Source organism: Pseudophryne corroboree, chromosome 12 (genome assembly GCF_028390025.1).
Source record: "Pseudophryne corroboree isolate aPseCor3 chromosome 12, aPseCor3.hap2, whole genome shotgun sequence".
NCBI classification, from domain to species: Eukaryota; Metazoa; Chordata; class Amphibia; order Anura; family Myobatrachidae; genus Pseudophryne; species Pseudophryne corroboree.
The window spans coordinates 46,970,598-46,992,468 of record NC_086455.1 but is presented as its reverse complement, the minus strand read 5'-3'; the positions used below and the strand labels follow the sequence as shown (position 1 = coordinate 46,992,468).

At 45.3% G+C, this 21,871-nt stretch overlaps 1 long non-coding RNA gene across 1 annotated transcript; it reads left to right on the top strand.

Annotated features, from left to right (window-relative positions):
• The first annotated feature begins 262 nt into the window (after positions 1-262).
• On the top strand, positions 263-19,959 carry LOC134980578 (uncharacterized). Its single transcript, XR_010190439.1, has 2 exons — positions 263-1,711; positions 19,819-19,959. It is a non-coding gene; the product is annotated as an uncharacterized LOC134980578 (long non-coding RNA).
• Positions 19,960-21,871: the final 1,912 nt, after the last annotated feature.

Genomic DNA, 21,871 nt, shown 5'->3' with positions numbered 1-21,871 from the left:
GGGCTTATGGGAAAGGTCCTCTCCACAAAGGGTAACTACGTATGTGTATGCCAGGGATGTATGGACCCAAGGTAAATACCATACCCTCCAACATGACCCGCCCCACTAGGTACAAAATGCTCTGTTTCTGGACTTCCCTCTTAATCTATTATTGCCATCACCTGTGAAGAAACAGCTTTCTTATCATTTAACTAGTTTAACACAGGTGATGGAAATCATAAATTAAGAGGGAAGTCCAGAAACCGAGCATTTGTTACCTAGTGGGGTGGGTCGTGTTGGAGGGTCTGAAATACTAGAATCAAGTTGGAGAAAGAAACTCTAACGCATACCTCCCAACGGGTGGTCTTCAGGTTGTCGGCGGCCGGCCTCCCGGCAACCACCATACCGGCGCCGGAATCCCAACCGCCGACATACCGACATCTTTTCTCCCTCTTGGGGGTCCACGACCCTCCTGGAGGGAGAATAGATAGCATGGCGCGCCACCGTGCCCGCAAAGGGGTTCATTTGCGCTCGCTCAGCTGTCGGTATGCCGGCGGTCGGTATGCCGGCGCCGGTATGCTGGTCGCCGGCACCCCGACCGCCGGCAAATCATGCTACACCCCTCCCAACATGATCCTCTCCAAGAGGGGCACCATGCTCTGCTTCTGGACTTTTCTCTTAATGTATGATTGCTGGCACCTAAGTTGAACTAGTTAATGGATAAGAAAGGTGTTTCAGCACAGGTGATGGCTATCAATTAAAAGGGAAGTCCAGGAGCAGAGCATTTTCTCCCTCCTGGAGAGGGTCATGTTGGGAGATATGCTAACGTCAGGAGGGGGAACCACGACAACAGGGGGAGGAGCTAGCCCAGCGGGATAGCATGTCTACTATCCACGCCACCAACTACTCCCTTTAGGAACCCGGTGGCGAGCGAAGCTGAGCGAGCCACCGAACCCGAAGCGTGACGAGCAAGCATTTTGGGTACCCTGTTCGTGCATGGCTCCTCCCCTCGTGATGTGGCTCCTCCCACTGGTGACTTTAGATGTCCCTTCTCCAACTTGGTTTTCGAACTAACCATGGACCCAAGTGGCCTCCTGGGGTATGAACGGGCAGCAGAGGACCCTGTTCCAGACAAGGGGTGGTGGTGTGGTCCCTGAGCCTAGGAGAGCAAAGGAGGACTGCAAGAAAAGGGAGAGGTTACAGGTGCCAGGACCCCCGAGTCCCCCTTCCCCCTCAGCCCCCACCCCAACCCCCAGTCCTGCACCCAGAAGCCCCCCAGCATGTGGTGTAGTAGGATGATGATGTCATGCTCGTGGCTGTCTATGAGGCTAGGAGAACCTTCCATCTGTCTGTTACCCTGATAGTCACCATACCCAAGGCCTGCCTGTGCCCCCGGGCAGCTGCAGTGACCTTCCCTGCCTGCCCTCCCCCTGAGGCCACTCATGACCAGAATTTACCAGGCTTTGATCTGTCTGCTGGCAACATATGGATTTACCCCACCAACTACCCAGTGCGGGGGTACCAGCTCAGCATGCCCTGTGGCACAACACTTTGGTCTGTCTGCCCATGGACTAGGGCAAGACGTTTATCGCTGCTGTGGTTATGTATAACTTAGTGGTGACCATCTGGAAGAGTTGTCTTTATGGCCCCTACCAAGCCACTGGTGGCACAGCAGATAGAATCCTGTTTTCGGGTCATGGGGATCCCTCAAAGTCACATGATGGAGCTACAGGTAATTATAGTGGCTCTGGTACAAGTCCATGTGGTGGGGTTTGCATTGTTCTGCCTGTCCATATGAATTTGCCCAGCCTACATCTCTTTTTAGACATGGAACTGTTCCATGTTAAAGTATATCAGATGTCAGATCACATACTGTAGGTATGAAGGTGCTCCTATGACCAATGTTCATTATGATACCATGGACCTTGGCCTATATGTCCTCAGCTTTTATACTTCACTGATCTGTGCAGTTACATCCCTTTGCTGTAAGATGTCACTTTTATAGACTACATCCTCCATTTAATTTCATTCATTGGCTTGTACATGCCATCCGGCAGCTCTGACTAAATATATTGATTTATGTTTATGCACTACCTGAAAATCCCCCTCCCCTCCTGCCACCACCATCTTGTCCACCACCACCATTTTTGTTGGTTTGGGATAAAGTACAGCTTTCTTCTCCCCAATAGAGAAAATTATATAGTAAGAGCAGCATCGTGTTGTACTGCAAGCAGGGCCAGAGCTAGGGTGTTTAATTGCACCCCCCCCCCTTCAGATTATAAATCTGTGCCCTCCTATACCTTAGATGGGCACAGTGCGCGCATCAAAAAAAGGGGTGTGGACTCACAAGGTAGGTGCTTGGCTACACAACAGGACCCCCATTTCAAATTCTTCCACAAAGTTGCACAATCTTATTTACAGTACACCGCACATAGTGCCCATGATTCATATTACACCACATAGCAGTGCCCCTTATTCACATTACGCAACCCAGTAGTAACCCTTTATAAACATTATGCCACACAGTAGTGCCCCTTATACACAATACCCACAGTAGCAGTGCCTCATATACACATGATGTTCACAGTATTAGTGTCCAATATACACAATGCCCCCAGTAGTAGTGCCATTTACACACATAGTACCTACACTAGTAGTGCTGCTTACATAATGCCCATAGTAGTGCCACTTATACACATAATGCCTACAGTAGTAGTGCCCCATACACATTATGCCACCCGAAAAAAAACAGGCGGATCCAGAAAAAATGACAACAGGTACCTTGATAGGGGAAGGGGTGGAAGGTTAGTGGTACTTTGTACCAGAAGGGGCAAATTTGCAGAAGGGGTGTGGCAGAGGTACATACATGGGGTGACATTGGCACATATACAGATGGTGTAATGGTTAGCATTATTGCCTCACAGCACTGAGCTCATGGGTTCAATTCCCACTATGGCCCTAAGAGATGTTATATTCTATCCATGCTTGCATGGGTGATGTGAATGGACAAATATTCTCTATAAAGCGTTGCAGAATATGTGTGCTCTATATAAATAACTGGTAATAAATATGCACATGGTGACAGAGGGACTTTCACTGGTTTACAGTGGCAAGTATACATGGGGTGACAGAGGGACAAACAGTACACAGGGTGACAATGCACGTCCACCCCACTTCCCCTCCTCCATCTAAATCGAGTTAGACAGCACCCCTATATTTTTTTTTTTCCCTAACCCCATTAGCCACTGACCTGGCTGGCCACCACCACAGTGTGTTTCCGGGCTGTGCGGGGTCCTATGCTGTTGTACCGGCTGGCTTGAGTTAATGGCTGGTGGAAGGTCCCAGCAAGCTGCTGGTTCCTAGTGCCTGGTGCCTTTGAATCCCCCCCGGCAGTGCTGCAGCGTTTCACATATGCAGGCGGGATGAGCGGAGAGGGAGGGGTGGGGGAGAGTGGAGAGGAGAGCTGTGCTTTCTGGCTCCCACTGCTGTGTAAGTATAAAGCTTGGCAGTATGTGTGGGCTACATGTAAAAGAAGACAGTATTTAACATGCATGCAGTGATAAATGTTTTTGTACCCCTTGCAGTGCAACATGTTTTGCCCACATGCACAGTTACTTGATTATTTTTTTGTTTGCTTTGCTCCCGATGTCAAAAATTGCTTTTGTGCCAAAATAGACACATTGCTCTATATCACATTATCAGTTGTGGTGTAACCTCGATATTCTGCCTGTTCTTACCAGATGGCTGATAGATTATAGAGTGGTACTTAGAGAATAGTTACTTATACCCCTTTTCCACTAGCGTAGCACGGGTCGCAGCCGTGTCGTCTGACACGGCTGCGACCCGTGCTACAGCCCCCTGCAGACAGCGCTCACCAACCCGGCAATTAACATGATACAAAAATATATACAAAGTGATAGGGAAAATCATAAGTGTTAATAAAGTGTTAGGGTGTGCCGACCTGAAGCAGCCCAGCCATACCGACACAGGGGCCACCGCTTATCACAACAGCGTCAATGGCTGGGCTGCTACAGGTCGGCACACCCTAACACTTTATTAACACTTATGATTTTCCCTATCACTTTGTATATATTTTTGTATCATTTTAATCACACCACTTACATAGCACTTCTGTGCTTCTTATTAACCCTTATTAATTCTCACTTGTGTGCTGACCTGGGGTAGCCGACCTGTGCCGACGTTATGGGGTCCTGCACCCCGAACCCATACCTAGTATTAGGGACCCCCAGTGATGGAGAAGCCTTGTCGATCGGCCTGGGGGCTTAACCCTATATCTGCAGATATACGCAACTAAGATCTCCGTATTATCTGACTATTATGTAGTAATATTTTCACTCGGTGTGCATTAGGGAACACATTGTTTTTTCCTACACAGAATTACCCCTCCCTTTTAGCACCTGAGTGACATCACTATCTGATTGAGCAGCTTACCATTTTGTGCATCCCTTCTGTGTCACTCCAGCCAGCACCCTCCTATGTCACTCAAGTCAGCTCCCCCATGTGTCACTCCTGCCAGCACCCTCCTGCCAACTCCAGCCAACTCCCTCATGTTTCACTCCTGCCAGGACACTCCTGTGTCACTCCAGTCAGCTCCCCCTTGTGTCACTCCAGCCCAGTCTCATGTGTCACTACAGTCCCCCAACTCTTGCCATTGCAGCAGCGCCTTATTTGTCCACTGTTTGCCGGTGGGTGTCTCAACTCTAGTATCTGGCTCCCTCAGTTGTCAGTCCCCATAGAGCTGTTGCGTGTCTGGCTGGAGTGCAGCGGTTTCCAGATCTATTGTGGACCTTGAGTTTCGGGAGCCACATTTCAATAAAGAAAGAACCACATGTGGCTCAAGAGCCACAGGTTGGCCACCACTGCTCTACAACTTAGTCCCTCATGGTTCTTTATATATCACCAATGCCTTATGGCTCTCCTGGAGATACCGTGAGTCTGATTGCATTCCTTTTCTGTGGAAACTTGGTACATTTAGTGTGGGAGTTGTAGACCTTGGGCAGGGAATGCTGTTCTCACCGGAATTTTTTTTTTTTTTTAATGTCTGGCCGATTAGGAGATAGACAACACGGAGGAGGGGAGAATGCGGGCTGAAGCCTATCACAGGAGAGAAGCAGCAGCCCATTGTGCGTCTTTGTTGGGCTTCGTGTAGGAAAGGCGGAGGCTGTGAGTCTGCAATGTTTCCTTCAGTACAGGGTGGACCAGGGTCAAGGTGGATGGGCCGGCCGGGATCGTCCTTTCCTGCTGGGGCTTTTCTGTTGCTCATGGTGCCCTCTGCTGGCTGTCAAGTTACGCCAGCCATAAATGTACACTGTTTTTTTAATGTTCTTATCTACCCACCTACTGTATATTTTTTGGTGACCACAACGAACTCTGAGCACGATTTGTGACATCTTTCCATGTTCAGAATGTACCACCTTTTTTAATATGGTGTATTGGACTTGTTTGTGGGTTTTATTAAACTTTTTTGTGGATTTAAATTTTTTGGTCTACTATCTGCACTGAACGGAGAGGGGTTTGTGAGTGGAGGAACAATTACATCACAAAGATACCTTGATAAGATTGATGCCACTAGATGGCGCCCAACGGAGATAATAAAATATAGCTCTATACGGGCGTGATCGGCTGCCGGCGTTTACATTTCATCTCGCACCCGCTGGGGATGACGAGCTGAAATGTGTGAAAAGCGCTCCATTTGGGCTCCTGAACGGCACTTTTCCAGATCGCGCCTAGTAGTTTAGTCGGATTGAGACACTTTACGAGGCTAAACCCGACGCTAATGGCCACGATTAGTGCAAGGGGGGGGGCATCAAATAAATATCGCCCCCTCTGATCTCCCGTCACTTTTGTGATCTCCCGTCACTTTAGATGGGAGATCGGGGGCAGTAACATTTGAATTCCCCCATAGTGTGAGTTGGAGTACGAAGTTAGGTCCGCATGCTGTAGGTATCTCGGAATACAGATCATTACCATATTGTGAGCCTTGGGCAATGCCCATGTCTGCATCTCATATAACACAGAGAAACCATTACGTATCCATACTAACACCTCTTAGTGTGAGTTGAGTACACCGGCTTTCTTCCTTTTGACCCCTATTTTCGATTCAAGCTTAAAGATACCTTGATGTGTTTATTTCCGTAATTTATTCTGTGAGTTGGGTACGCTGTTACATACACCTAGGGATCTATTGCTTTCAACTTATGCATTGGATCTGGTGGAACGCACATACTACACATTGTTTCTTTTTATGCTTGTGTCTTTTATATCTATTATGTGATTACCGCCACAAGATTCCAGCCAGAGGAGAATCACCAATGCATACGTCTTCGTCTTTTTTTGTTGTTGTTGTTTTGTGTCCCCTTCCAGAAACAACCCCTCAGAGGATACCTCAAAATACTGTTGCACTAACGAGGCACACAGAAAAATATATACATTTTGGTCAGCCAAGTGTGGTCTATTGACTACTTCTGTTGTAGGTTGTCTGCATACAATAAGTTGAGGATGTGTGGGATACCTCCTAGAAATCAGAGGGGCTTTCACCAACTTTTCCAAGGAATAACTGCTTTAGTTTAGAGCCATTGCTTTCGTTTCTTTATTTCTGCTACAGAGAGACCCAACCCATGCAAACTACTCATCCTTGTGGTCACCTCTGGAGTCCCAAGTAATTGCCCCAGTACTGTCTTGACCATGGTGCTATGGTTTCAACTCAAACTTGATCTTTTCAGCCTCAATTGGACATCAAGATCCTATTATTATTATTATTATTTTATTAGACAAAAAAGTTTGTAATTCCCTATTGTTTGCGATCAATGCAGTGCAATGGGGGAACTTTATGGCATCCATTGATAATCAGAGTTCTTATCTCCACATCTGTGTATGGCAAGGACGTGATGGGTTCATTTGTATGCCATTGGGAAAAACTGCGTCTGATTTTTGGTCTTTTGATTTGGCCTAAAGTCACCGCCCAGGATGTCCACTAAGGTTATGACAGCCTACACAGCACTTCTTCTTAGTTAAGGGGCTGTGGTTAGTAAGTGACCTGATCATGGCATCTTCTTGGAAAGGTAGTACCCTGCTGAGACTTTTAATGCCACACACAGAGTGCAGGTGCACTCTCCAAATATTACTAATCAGAATTGTAATACATTTTGCAATTAATTGAGAAGCTCTTTGCCTAATTTTGCCCAAAGGTATGGGCTTACCCACCGGGTCCAAGTAACCTCATTGGGTAAGTCCCTAACATTCTAAAGGTTCAAGTCTAGGACGTGGGACCAAGCAAGCCCAACTGACCCACCCCAAGACATCACACTAGTGAGAGCAAGTAAAGTGTTAACGAGTGTTAGATAAGTGAGAGCAGCTACAGACGTGTCCTCATACATTTTGCCTCAATACACCATGCAGCATGAGATGCCTGACGTGAGTCAGACGGCACCTCCTGGGCAGCTCTGCTAACATTGGGGTCTTTTTTTGCCGAAAAATGCGTCTTATGTGCATCACTAAGTGACTGGACGCACAAGCAGCATATGCTGATTCAAATGATACGCAGCATGCCTCTATTCTGTGTGCGTCTGGGGCTGCATATGAAATGCTGCGTTACAGTGATTTCTAGAAAAACACTAACGTAGCATTTCTGTATGCAGATACAGCTGCAGTCACACACAGAATAGAGGCATGCCGCATATCATTTTAATCAGCATAAGCTGCTTGTGCGTCTTAGTCACTTAGTGATGCAAATAAGACGCATTTAAACCAAAAAAGTCACCCATAAAGACGCCACATTATGTGAAACGTGTTACATTGATAAAAAAAATAAATAAAATCAGTGCTCTGAATTGCTGAAATAAGTCTGGAGAATGAACCTGCACTCGTTCTTTCTTTTTTTTTTTAAACAATTTTTATTATTTTCAAAAATAAGATTCAGTACAATTACAAAAAAATAGGGCGAATACATACCCAAGCATGGGCTGCATTCCCCAGAGTTCAATACCCAGAAGCAAAAAGGACAAGGTTATACAGAAAAATGTGCAACACCAATGCTGAAGAGTATACTCCCAAAGGTACATATAGACCCACAAACAGGGATTACAATCATATAAACAGAATAATACTGTATAACACAAATAATAACATTGGGAGAGGGAAGAGATAGGGAAAGAGGGATAGGGTAACTTACTGTATATGGTAGTGGGGCGGAGAGGCTGCCAACTCACTACTTCGGGTTGTCTCTGAGGTAATGGTTATCTAGCCATACAGGACTAGAGATACAATAGAAAACGTTTTTTCTCCTCCTAGAAAATAATGCACGCTTGGTATACAAAGACAATTATCTCAGTACATTACATAGTGATGTCTAATTGTCGGTACATGTACCATGTGGTAGTTTCAAACAATTTGAAAATCTTAGCCTATGAAGAGGAATCCAAGAAGGCAATAAATAGATCCCACTTCCTATAACATTTTTGGACCCCTCGTTCAATATTGGGCAAAGTGGATTGCCTGTCGAAATACATTAATTGCAATAGGAAAGTTCTCACAGTGCCCAGAAAGGGGGGAGTTTTCACATTCCAATTTTGCATAATAACCTTTTTTGCAACTATCTGTACTAGTTGTCAGCAGGGGTAAAATGGCTTTCTTATGAATACCAAGGTCCCAGTTGTCAAAGTTAGCACACAACATTGCCAACGGGTCTAAGGACAGCCGGAGGGAGCGTTAGTATAATGGCATTTAGGGCATTGCCCTGATTCTTCAGACACCATATGCTTACATTGAGCCTGGGAAATGCATACTTCATGGACTATTTTGAAAAGAGTCTCTTGCACTCTTTCTTTCTTTAACGACATTGTCCCCAATTCTTTAGATCAAACAAATGTCCCCAACATCAGTCTTCCCTGAAGGGACACATCCACCGGGATGTTGTTCCTCTGTGTTTAGTGTAATGGTTGGTGCAGTGTGACTGTATGTTGAGACCTGGTTGCTTGTTTCTCTAGATTTACTCCTGGTATGTTGTATCTCCATCTGAAGCAAGATCCAGAAATGACTGCTACTTGTTATAAACTTGTGTAATTGATGGGGTTCTGCTCCCATAATCCGCCCTTTAATGCACCCCAAACAGAGGCAAAACTTTCTCTTGGTAACATACTGAAGTGATTCTATCCTCCTCTTATTTTCTTTAATTGAGCCTGTTTTATTGTCAGCATTGGTAGTGTCCTTGTAGACAAGATCTAAGATCATCTGATATGCCAGGCATTTTCAGATCCAGTTTAAACTGGGTCCAGAAGTTCTCTAAGATAGAGGTGGTTAGGACAGATTTTTATCTATAAGACTATATAATCCATTAGACAGGGAAGACCCCAATGCCATTGTCACCCCCTTACTGTTGTGGAAGCACAGGTTGGGCACAGTAGTAAAGCAGTAAAATGGCAATCAATTAATGTGCCTAAATGTCCTATATTTCTCCCCAGACGCACGGGTCTAAGAAAGGTAAGAGGTCTATAGAAAGTGGACTTTGGTGGCCACAGTAGGATGTAGCCCATCAATACAGAACTATACCAATGAGAGAGCTTTGGAAGCAGATAAACCATCCTCAAAGAGTCGTCTAGATGTACAGCAGTCATATCTGGATCATTGCAAAGAGCCCCATGATCTGTTGGGACCAGCAAAAGCAGACATTCAGCAGAAGCAAAAGCTTAAGCTCATATAGCAATAATGAATCTCTGGAGAGACTATCCTAACAGGGGCTGGGGGCCAGGCACACTGCAGTCGACCATTCAGAGAAGGTGGTCTCCTCAAGAATAGACCCTTTCTATCAATGTCTTGTACTCAGGATAATAATCCAGGCATTAGCTATGGCTCAAACTCGATCTACTTTTTGGAAATTTGGTGAAGGAGGCACTCAAAGCTCATTAGCAATGAGGGAGACCTCTAGGAACATGAATTGGCAGTATTTACAACAGGCATTGAGAATTGAGAGGCAGATATCCTGTGCAAACAAGGGGGTACATTTACTAAGGTGGGAGTTCTATTTAAGATGGGATGTTGCCCATAGCAACCAATCAGATTCTACTTCTCATTTATCTCACACTTTCTAGTACATAATACCTGGAATCTGATTGGTTGCTATGAGAAACATCCCATCTTAAAGAGAACTCCCATATTAGTAAATTTACCCAGGAGAAATTTGTCTTCATTCAGAAGCATTTCAGCTACGTCTTGATCAACGGGGAATACCAGATGTTGACATAGTGGAGTCTCGGCAAACCCCACAAAGTTCCAAATGATTGCTCCAGGATGAAGGACCCAGCAGCTCTTATAACTGATGCCATGGTGGCCAGCTGGAATTTCGATCTCATTTACAGTACATCTTCCCACCTCCAGCAATGTTGCCATGAGTTCTGAATAGGATAGGGCAAGAAAAGGCCACATTATTTTTCTCATGGTGCTATATTGGTCCAGGAGGGCCTGGTATTCCAGTTTTCCATAGATGCTGAATGTTTCTCCTCTACTTCTTACCTTAATCTTTTCTCTCAAGCTCCTTTTTAGCACCAAGATTTTTTTCATTTGGCTTTAATAGGTTGGCTGTTGGGGCCACGTTCCTGAAAGCAAAAGACTTCTTAGACTTTGTTATCCAGACTAACAAAAGTGAGAGCCTAATACAGCCCAAAACTTTAGCCTGTTGTTTTGTGTGAACAGAAACAATTGACTTCTATGTTCAAATTAGCTTGGCTTCTTCTGTTATTACAGCAGGGGTTAGACACTGGTTTGGAAAGGTGATTAGCTATAGTCACTGAAGTTAAAAACTTTTTGCTGGGTTCCAACTGTTCAGCTTTGAATACACATGGGGCGTCAGTAGGCATTAGATTTTGGCACAAGGTGTTGCAGGCTTCTGTGTCTTCTGACCATAGTGGCTGCTGGTCTCCATCGTTCCTTGGTTGTCATTCCCAGTTGTTCGCTCGGTAATTTTCTTCGCATCGCAGCGATTTTCCGCTAATTGCGCATGCGCAATGTTCGCACTGCGGCTGCGCCAATTAAATTTGCTAAGAAGTTTGGTATTTTACTCACGGCATTACGAGGTTTTTTCTTCGTTCTGGTGATCGTAATGTGATTGACAGGAAGTGGGTGTTTCTGGGCGGAAACTGGCCGTTTTATGGGAGTGTGTGAAAAAACGCTACCGTTTCTGGGAAAAACGCGGGAGTGGCTGGAGAAACGGAGGAGTGTCTGGGCGAACGCTGGGTGTGTTTGTGACGTCAAACCAGGAACGAAACTGACTGAACTGATCGCAGTGGCAGAGTAAGTCCCGAGCTACTCAGAAACTGCAAAGAAATTTCTATTCGCAATTTTGAGAATCTTTCGTTCGCAATTTTGCTAAGCTAAGATTCACTCCCAGTAGGCGGCGGCTTAGCGTGTGCAATGCTGCTAAAAGCAGCTTGCGAGCGAACAACTCGGAATGAGGGCCCTTGTTCCCACCCTTTTTGGCCTTGGGAATGCTTTGGATAACCCAATCCTTCTCTTCTGTAGATTGTTGGTCGATACAGGGCTATATTGCCCACCTTGGTTAGATCAGATGTTTTATTCTGCGTTTGGCTTGTTGCCTTCTGTCTTTTTATTGATGATGGTCACTATACAATATCTTCCCTCCAAAGTTGTGTTTTTGATTTACTAATTAATAGGCCCAGGATTTTTAGGATCTAAAAAACTAAAAATTAGGTTTTTTTTCAGTCCATGTTTTATGATTTTATAGGTTTTCAAAATATCAGTTTAGGAAGTTTTTATGTGTTGTAAAACAACGCAACGTATGTGCGAAGCCCTGTGCCTTTATTACAGATGTGTCCTGCTTCTTCCTTGCAGCGGTTGCTCCCGCAATGCACTATGCCGAGGGAGGCTGCGATCCATTTGCAGCCGCAGCTTTCCTATAGAAGCGACAGGTCTAAAGGTCGACATGAGTTTTTCACATTTTTTTTCTTTTTTTTGAATTTTTTCATACTTAACGATCCACGTGGACTACGATTGGAACGGTAGCGGAGCGAAGGCACCATGCCCGAAGCATGGCGAGCGAAGCAAGCCATGCGAGGGGACGCGGTGCACTAATTTGGGATCCCGGTCACTCTCTGAAGAAAACTACACCAAAATAAAATCCTCATGTCGACCTTTAGACCTGTCGACCTAGAAACCCTGTCGACCTTCCATCCATGTCGACCTAGTGACTGTCGACCTATAGTGGTCGACCTAAACATGGTCGACCTAGACACTGTCGATTTGATGAACCTCACCCCTTGGAATTACCCCCAGAATCAGAAGTAAAATAACTGCCACGACCTGTGTCCATAATACACATGAGCTGCAGATAGGGACAGAATATGGCAGATGTTGCTCTTTACCTGTAATCACTCAGTTGGCTAGTCACTAATACAATTTAGGGGTAACAACAAAACTATGAAGCTTTACAGGGGAGAACAAAATGGCTAGACTGGAAAGAAAGTATTAGAAAATAGGTGTTGCGCTGATTCACCGGTGGAGAAATTCCTATTTTACAATACCTTTTCAGAAGTATTTTAATAGTAATACTGCTGCTGCTGCCCACAATAAGGGATGTTTTGCGACCCCCGTGATTATGATAGAAACAAAAAAACAAACAGAGTGGGAGCGCTGCTGGGATTACTAGAAAATAAAACTTACTTTAATCATATAATTAATACTCATTAGCGGTATAAATAATCAATAGACTTTTAATTGATAACATGAAAAAACAAAAATGAAAAAGTAAAAAGGAAAAAAGAAAAATGAAAAATAGATAACAATAAATAAAGCAGTATTAATAACACCAATGTTAAAAACTAGTACTGAGATGGAATACCAGAAAAAGATATGTATCAATGATAATTTGATCTAATTGACTTGAAACATTTGTAAAACCTGTGCAGGCTAGATTAATATTGCACAATGTCCTCGCTTGATAGCAAAGTCCCTTGGAATAGTTCAGATGGTTATTAGTTGTTAGCCAAAAGGAAACATAGTTTCATTTTTCATGAAGATTTATATAATTTGATATGGTATCGTCCACATATATCACACTGTAGCAGTACGGATCCAGCTGAATGAAGTATCCTTTGGAAAAAAGGAATCCTTAATACACAGTCTCTATGATAGAGTTACCTGGGTCCCACGGCACTGGTGCTTCACCTCTGTAATACTCCTACTGGACCTGCCAGCGTGTTACAACAATGGAGGAGGGTGATTTTACCCGTTGTGCTCCGTGGTCCCGTTCTCTTCGCTGACGTCAGTGCTGTGTGTAGATGATGTGGGTATTGTGGAGTGCCGCTGAGCACAATACCCACATCATCTACACACAGCACTGACGTCAGCGAAGAGAACGGGACCACGGAGCACAACGGGTAAAATCACCCTCCTCCATTGTTGTAACACGCTGGCAGGTCCAGTAGGAGTATTACAGAGGTGAAGCACCAGTGCCGTGGGACCCAGGTAACTCTATCATAGAGACTGTGTATTAAGGATTCCTTTTTTCCAAAGGATACTTCATTCAGCTGGATCCGTACTGCTACAGTGTGATATATGTGGACGATACCATATCAAATTATATAAATCTTCATGAAAAATTAAACTATGTTTCCTTTTGGCTAACAACTAATAACCATCTGAACTATTCCAAGGGACTTTGCTATCAAGCGAGGACATTGTGCAATATTAATCTAGCCTGCATAGACTGGAAAGAGGTGGTACTCCATGCTAGTTTGTACAGGGGAAGCATTCAGTATCCCAGCTGTCGGGATCCCGGCGCTCAGCATACCGGCGCCGGGATACCGACAACTATTTTCCCACTTGGGGTGTCCATGACAGCTCTGGAGGGAGAATGAATAGTGTGGCGCGCATAGCGCACCACCATGCCCGCAGCTAGGCGAGCACAGCGAGTCCGCAAGGGGCTATTTTGCACTCGCCCCACTGCCGGCATTCCAGCAGTCGGGATCCTGACGCTGGTATACTGGGCGCTGGGATCCCGACAGCCGGGATATCGTAGTAGACCCTTTGTACAGCTATGGTGCGGTTACTGCCTGTAGAATGACCTGACTTGTGAGATTATTACGTTCAGTCAGTGACCTCTTCTGCTGGGTAATGAAAGTTGTCAAATCCCTTATATCCTACCCAAGGAGCTGCTATTTTAGGCCATTGAGAGCTTCCCCCCACAGTGCCCAATCCTTTATAGACTGTACTTTGGATATCAACCTAATATTATATGTGCTGCAGCCCTTATAACTAAAGTGAGGTAGGGGTCAGGGATGTAGCTGTGGAGTCTCCGCTTATTTGTGTTGTGTCTAGCTGCTAGCAAGTCCGGCGACCCTCCATGGTTATTCACCAGTAAACCCACTATCCCCTTTTCTTCCATGAAAGTATGTAGGCCCTCATTCCGAGTTGTTCGCTCGCAAGGCGATTTTAGCAGAGTTACACACGCTAAGCCGCCGCCTACTGGGAGTGAATCTTAGCTTCTTAAAATTGCGAACGATGTATTCGCAATATTGCGATTACAAACTACTTAGCAGTTTCAGAGTAGCTTCAGACTTACTCGGCATCTGCGATCAGTTCAGTGCTTGTCGTTCCTGGTTTGACGTCACAAACACACCCAGCGTTCGCCCAGACACTCCCCCGTTTCTCCAGCCACTCCTGCGTTTTTTCCGGAAACGGTAGCGTTTTCATCCACACGCCCATAAAACGCCGTGTTTCCGCCCAGTAACACCCATTTCCTGTCAATCACATTACGTTCGCCGGAGCGAAGAAAAAGCCGTGAGTAAAAAAACTATCTTCATAGCAAAATTACTTGGCGCAGTCGCAGTGCGAACATTGCGCATGCGTACTAAGCAGAAAAACGCTGCGATGCGAAGAAAATTACCGAGCGAACGACTCGGAATGAGGGCCGTAGTTATACCAAGGCGTATTCTCTCTACATTAGCCTCACAATCTAATAGAAAATGTGCCCGCTTTATCAGAACTGTCATTTTACAGTGGGCTGTGTGAATAAGGATGACATTATCTGAATATGGGCAGCTATAAGCACAGTCAATCTAGTGCTAAAAACTAAACATATAAATCTGGATCTACTTAGTAACTGGGAATAGTGTTGTCTATTACCAGCGCTGCTTCTGCACTGAGCTGCCATTGGTTACAGGTAATTGGGCTGTAAAAGGAACACCTCTCCGGTAGGATTTCTGACCCCACACTTGTAAGACACCAGAGGGCTCTATTTAACATTGCAGGAATACAACCTCCTTTTCAGCTAATTAAAAAAAAAAAAGGTGCAGCTCCGTGGCAATACTGACCGGCGGCAGTACTAAGCAGGGAGTGTACGGCATCACCGGCCTGGCTGGCTCCTTTCTGCCATCTGGAAGCATGGTCTCAGGCTGCTAGTAGCAGATTCATTTTTCTAACTGAAAGTAAATGATTTTGATATTAAACTATTTGCTTTTGTGTATCCTGAGATGGCAGTGACACAGGTGGATAGCCTATGGCGCATGTACTGCCGCGGCGGTAACTAGCTTCTCTATTGCAAGAGAACCCCAGCGATAGTTACTGCTAAGAGCCATCAGCAGCTGCAAGGCTTCATAAATTAGGGGAGCAGTATTTCAAAAACAGGGTGGTCTTCACTATGCCGCCAGCATACCACTGCCGGCACATATTCTCCCTCTTGGGGGTCCATGACCCCCCTGGAGGGAGAATAAATAGGGTGGCGCGCGTAGTGCGCCATTGTGCCCGCAGCATGGCGAGCGCAGCAAGCCCGCAAGGGGCTCATTAGTGCTCGCCCAGCTGTCGGTATGCCGGCGGTCGGGATCCCGGCACCGTTATGCTGGCCCCCGGGATCCCGGCCACTCATACCACACCCCAAAAACAATCTGGGAAACTTTAGTAAGGAGAGTGTCCCTCTCTTAATATGCTAGTGTGAGGTGCTTGAACCACACAAATGTGCTTCTTGGTGTTGAGTAACTCTCCTCCATATACAGATGGAGGAGAGTTACGTTATCTTGACTGACTGAGGCGTTAGTCATGATCGTGCATATGCAGCGTACCGGGTCGCAGGGAGGAGCGCCTAGTCACAGAGAGGCACGCCTAATCGCACATAGCGTTTGACTTTACCTTTACGTGTAATACCTGCGATCATCCACCAGATGTCGCTTGTTACCATCACCATTGCGCATGCGTGTGGTTTCCCGTAAAATAAAATACTGAAATACATAGTAAGAACTACTTTACTAGTGCGTCTCATTACGCTGCATACAGTAAATACAGCGTCTCATTACGCTACATTATTTCATACAGTATATACAGTACAGACGCAAATAGTACAGCATATATGATCCATTTACAGTACTTTAGGAATATGTAAGCGTCCAACTCCCGCAGACAAAGCAAAATAAAACCAGTAGTGTACACTGACGCAAATGGACGTGTTAGAAGTTCATGGTTTCCTATTGATATTAGGAATATTGCACAGTATGTTAGCGTCCTAATCCCGTAGCCATTACGGCATAATCAAAACCAATGGACTTATTCATCTGTCTGCGGCAAAGTGGTGAAGTGTTCCGCTTCCTATACTTAGTCCCGTGGTCGATTCCTAAAGTACGAATGCAGACACTTTATTATTTTTTTTATTCACATAAACTAGGGCAAAAGTTCAGGAGCGGTTTTACTGTTAAGGTTCTATGCACTATACAGTACACATACAATTCTGTAGCAGGGCAGACTCAATTGAAATGGCTACCGCCTGTGACTCCATGCCCCATGGAGCAAGTAACCGCACAGATTTTGCAGATCACGGGGCAATGCTGAAGGAGCGTCACAATCCCCTAGCTAAAATACACAGGGGCGATAGGGATAAGCGAGGTCTATGCACATTACGGTACACCGGACTCGATCGCATACTGTAGCAAACTGACAAAATGGCCGCCGACCGTGAACCCCCACCACATGGCATCGCTCGGATATGGAGTGAGAGATGGCATAAGTTTTGCAGATCACGGGGCAATGCTGAAGGAGCATCACAATCCCCTAGCTAAAATACACAGGGGCGATAGGGATAAGCGAGGTCTATGCACATTACGTTACACCGGACTCGATCGCATAGCAAACTGACAAAATGGCCACCGTCCGTGAACCCCCACCACGTGGCAGCGCTTGGATATGGAGTGAGAGATGGCATAAGTATTGCAGGCCACGGGGCAATGCTGAAGGAGCATCACAATCCCCTAGCTAAAATATACAGGGGCGATAGGGATAAGCGAGGTCTATGCACATTACGTTACACCGGACTTGATCGCATAGCAAACTGACAAAATGGCCACCGACCGTGAACCCCCACTACGTGGCAGCGCTCGGATATGGAGTGAGAGATGGCATAAGTTTTGCAGGCCACGGGGCAATGCTGAAGGAGCGTCACAATCCCCTAGCTAAAATACACAGGGGCGATAGGGATAAGCGAGGTCTAGATGCACATTACGTTACACCGGACTCGATCGCATAGCAAACTGACAAAATGGCCACCGACCGTGAACCCCCACCACGTGGCAGCGCTCGGATATGGAGTGAGAGATGGCATAAATTTTGCAGATCACAGGGCAATGCTGAAGGAGCGTCACAATCCCCTAGCTAAAATACACAGGGGCGATAGGGATAAGCGAGGTCTATGCACATTACGGTACACCGGAACAGTACACAGGGGCAATGAGGTCCCGTAGAATGATCAATGAATAAATACTGTATAATGTACAGTATACAGACACAAAACAAGGAGTTTAAGCAACAGTGTGGTCTATTAAAGTCAGGGATACGGAACAGTACAGTAAGTCAGCAGCCAAGTCCCCTAGCCATTAGGGCTTAATATAAAACCAATGGCAAGGGATCACTGCTTACTGTACATTTAGACATGAGCTTGTGTACAGTATCTGTCATGAGGTGTTTTTTTTTTCACTGGCACTATTATTTTTTCTATTGTAATATACAGAGCCGGCCCAAGGCATAGGCAAACTAGCCAAATGGGGCACAATCAGCTTCTGCTGAATAAAATGAGATGCAGCATGCCTATATTCTGTGTGTGACTGCGGCTCTATGAAATTAAATATGAAAATAGAAATATGAAATGCATTACTAATGTGCGGCATTATGTGTATCAGGTGTACTACAATATTTTCTGGCGTAACATAAAGAAAGGGCACTACTGCGTGGTCTAATGTGAATAAAGAGCAATGTGGTGTGGTGTAATGTGAATAAGGGGCACTACTGTGAGGAGTAATGTGGTACTACCATGTGATGTAACGAGAATAAGAGACACTATTGCATGATATAATGTGAATGAAGTTGCAATACTGTGTTGTGTCATTTCAACTGGGGGAATTATTGTGTTACCATGCCCCTTCCCAGCAAGAACATGCACCGTTTTGGGCTGGCACTAAATGTGCACACTGTTCCTATTTAAAACATAGGGGTTAGGAACACCAAAATGGGTAATGGTGCAGGGTAAGGGGTACAGGGTTAGAGGCGGAACTAGCATTTGTGCAAGGGGGCATCAGCCAAAATCTAGCCTAGGACATCATGTTGGTTAGGTACGGCTCTGGTAATACTGTATACTGTACTGTTACTATACTTTGCATTCAATAGAGATACTGTTTGCACACAGGTTTTACATGAATCATTGGCAATGCTGCAGGAGGACCCCTCCCCATTGGTGTTGGTTTATGCCTTAGGGGACTCGGATGCTCATACTTGATTTCGAAAGCATGGTATTTTCCACCGCCTCCCGCTACCCCATCGTCCTTCCCCCCTGGGAACCTGCACAGGTCATGCAGTAGACAGGGAGGGAGTTCAGGTCATGTGCAATACACAAACGCCGAAGATCTACACTACTGTGTTGCTCAGTTAGTTGCGTCAGAATACACTAATTTATACTCATTACCGCTGTGTATTTGCATTTAGCGTAAAGAATCGCTCCTGCAGATTTACTCTGATTTATATGAAACCTGTGTGCACCCTTCCATTGAATGTCTTACACAGAAAAAATAATAATATGTAAGTGAATGTCACGGGAACACATAAAAAAAAAAAAAATGGCACTTTAGGACTCGAACCCTGGACCCTCAGCGTGGGAGGTGGAAGCCTTCATCGCTAGCCCACGACGCTTCATGAGAGATTCACAATTTCATGTGTAAAAGTACTGCAAACAGCGACCCCTCCCCATTAGTGTTGGTTTATGCCTTAGGGGACTCGGACGTTCATACATGTATTTCAAAAGCACGGTGTTTATGCATTGTACATACTTCCTTTTACACAATTTGTTGCGTCTGCATACACAATCTTGCGTCTGCATACACAATCTTGCGTCTGCATACACTAGTGTTTTAACATGTTCGTTTGTGTTTGTATAAACTGTTTATTTATTTTGAAAATTCTCACCGTCTGACCATTGGTCACCATCTATTAACATTACAGTCGTCACTGACCATTTGCCAGAGCTGTAGATCAATCCGCCACTATACGATCTAAAGTACTGGGTTAGTGGAGCATTAGCCACCCAGTGGTGGAGATGTGTAATGCATGCTGAGTATCTAGTATCACCTTAACGCGCCTTTCCGTGATTAAACTCAGCAAGCTAAGCTATCGCCTTAGCGTGACTAAACGTCCGTCTAGGCGCAGAAACAGCCAAGATAACGGAGGACCCATCTGTATATTCTTTCAGATGTTGATAAAGTCTAACACCACTGGGCTCTGGTGAGATTCCTCGGTCAGACTAAATCAGTAATAACTTATACATATGTTTCTCTGTCATTACAGATGCTACAGACGAGTCATTGATTGGGAAACTCTTCAAAAAGGATGATCCAGAGACAGCCGATGATGCGGAGGAAGATTATTATTTTTCAGATGCCTTTTTTTTATTTTATTTTTAAATAAACCCTGTAAATACAAATTATATTTTTGGTGTCAAGCAGATTGTGGTGTGTAGTTCTGCAGAAGGCTGTCCTTTAGTGTTGATGTTGCGCTCTAATAAAAGCAATAATAATAATAATAAACACAGTGCAAAATCCAACAGAGGATACAACAATCATCCACAAGCCCAGGTTACTTTAAGCCATGTGGAAGCATTTCCAAGATACTCACTGAGCCATCACATGGCCAAGCGTGTTCTGAGACTGTTGTACACTATATATGTTTGTCAGGGTCGGTTCTACACCTTGTGGCGCCCAGTGCGAAAGTTTCTACTGGCGCCCCCCCGCAGCAAAACAATTAGTTGTGTGTCAAAAAGTAGGGGTGTGGCTTCAGAGGGGAGGGGCGTGGCCACAGTTATGCCCCCAGATTTGCCCCAAGTAGTTATGCCCCCAGTTGATTTGCCCCCAGTAGATTTGCCCCCTGTAGCTGTGCCCCCTGTAGATATGCCCCGTCACTGTGCCCCCTGTTGCTTTGACCCCAGTAGTTGTGCCCTCTGTTGCTTTGCCCCCAGTAGTTGTGCCCTCTGTTGCTGTGCCCCCTGTTGCTTTGCCCCCAGTAGTTGTGCCCCCTGTTGCTTTGCCCCCAGTAGTTGTGTCCCCTGTCGCTGTGCCCCCAATAGTTGTGCCCTCTGCTGCTGTGCCCCCTGTTGTGCCCTCTGCTGCTGTGCCCCCAATAGTTGTGCCCCCTGTCAAACACACACAAAAATAAAAAAAAACAATACTTACCACTGCCCCGCTCCTGCTTCCCGACCGGCTGCTGCTCTGTCTGGCAGCTGCGGCTCCTCTCTATGGAGTCAATACTGACCTCTAGTGTTTGTCACTGGAGCCGGCTGCAGCGGACGCCCACACAGTCCACGGCGTCTGCTGCAGCTGGGGAGCGGGTTGCGGGTAGGCGGCGATGCCTGCGGGGTGACTGCGGCCGCGCCCCCAGGCCACAGCGCCCCAGGCGCAGGCACTGCTTGCCCGCACCAAGAACCGCTCCTGATGTTAGTTGTGAGAGACAGAAAGGAGCTTGCATTAGGAGGAGATGCAGGTCCTGATATGCCATATGGAACATTATGGGGTTGCTCCAAGGTAGGTAGCTCTTAGCTTTGATATATTGTAGCAAGGAGCCATTATCATGTGGCTCCTTGCTGGTTAATCACAGACCCAGATTGGGGTTGTGGAGGTGTGGTGCCCCTGGATTGGCTGAGCTGGATGGCTTTAGTGTGGCATACCCTTAAACTTTATTAACACTTTTCACATAGTAATTTAACACTATTTCTAATTTTAATTACATCTCATTTTTGTATCACTTTCTCTATAGCTTCGGCTTCTTAACACCAATCTATTAACATTATAGTTTTTTCACTGGTATGCTGCTCTGAGCTTTCTGGCTTATGCTGATTTTTGGGGTGCCACGCCCTGCACCTAGATATAGTGCTAGGGACCCCCAATATATACAGAGAGTCCTTGATGCGGCTTGGGGGCTTATACATACATTTGCACAGATATATGTAACCAAGATCTCTGAATTATAAGATATTGTATGGGATTTAATTCTGGTTACTGCTATTACAGGTTGAGTATCCCATATCCAAATATTCCGAAATACGGATTTTTTTTAAGTGAGACTGAGATAGTGAAACATTTGTTTTCTGATGGCTCAGTGTATACAAACTTTATTTAATACACAAAGTTATTAAACATATTTTATATGACCTTCAGGCTGTGTGTATAAGGTGTATATGAAACATAAATGTATTGTGTGTATATACACAAACTTTGTTTAATGCACAAAGGTACTAAAAATATTGGCTAAAATTACCCTCAGGCTGTGAGTATAAGGTGTATATGAAACATAAATGCATTCTGTGCTTAGACTTGGTCCCATCGCCATGATATCTCATTATGGTATG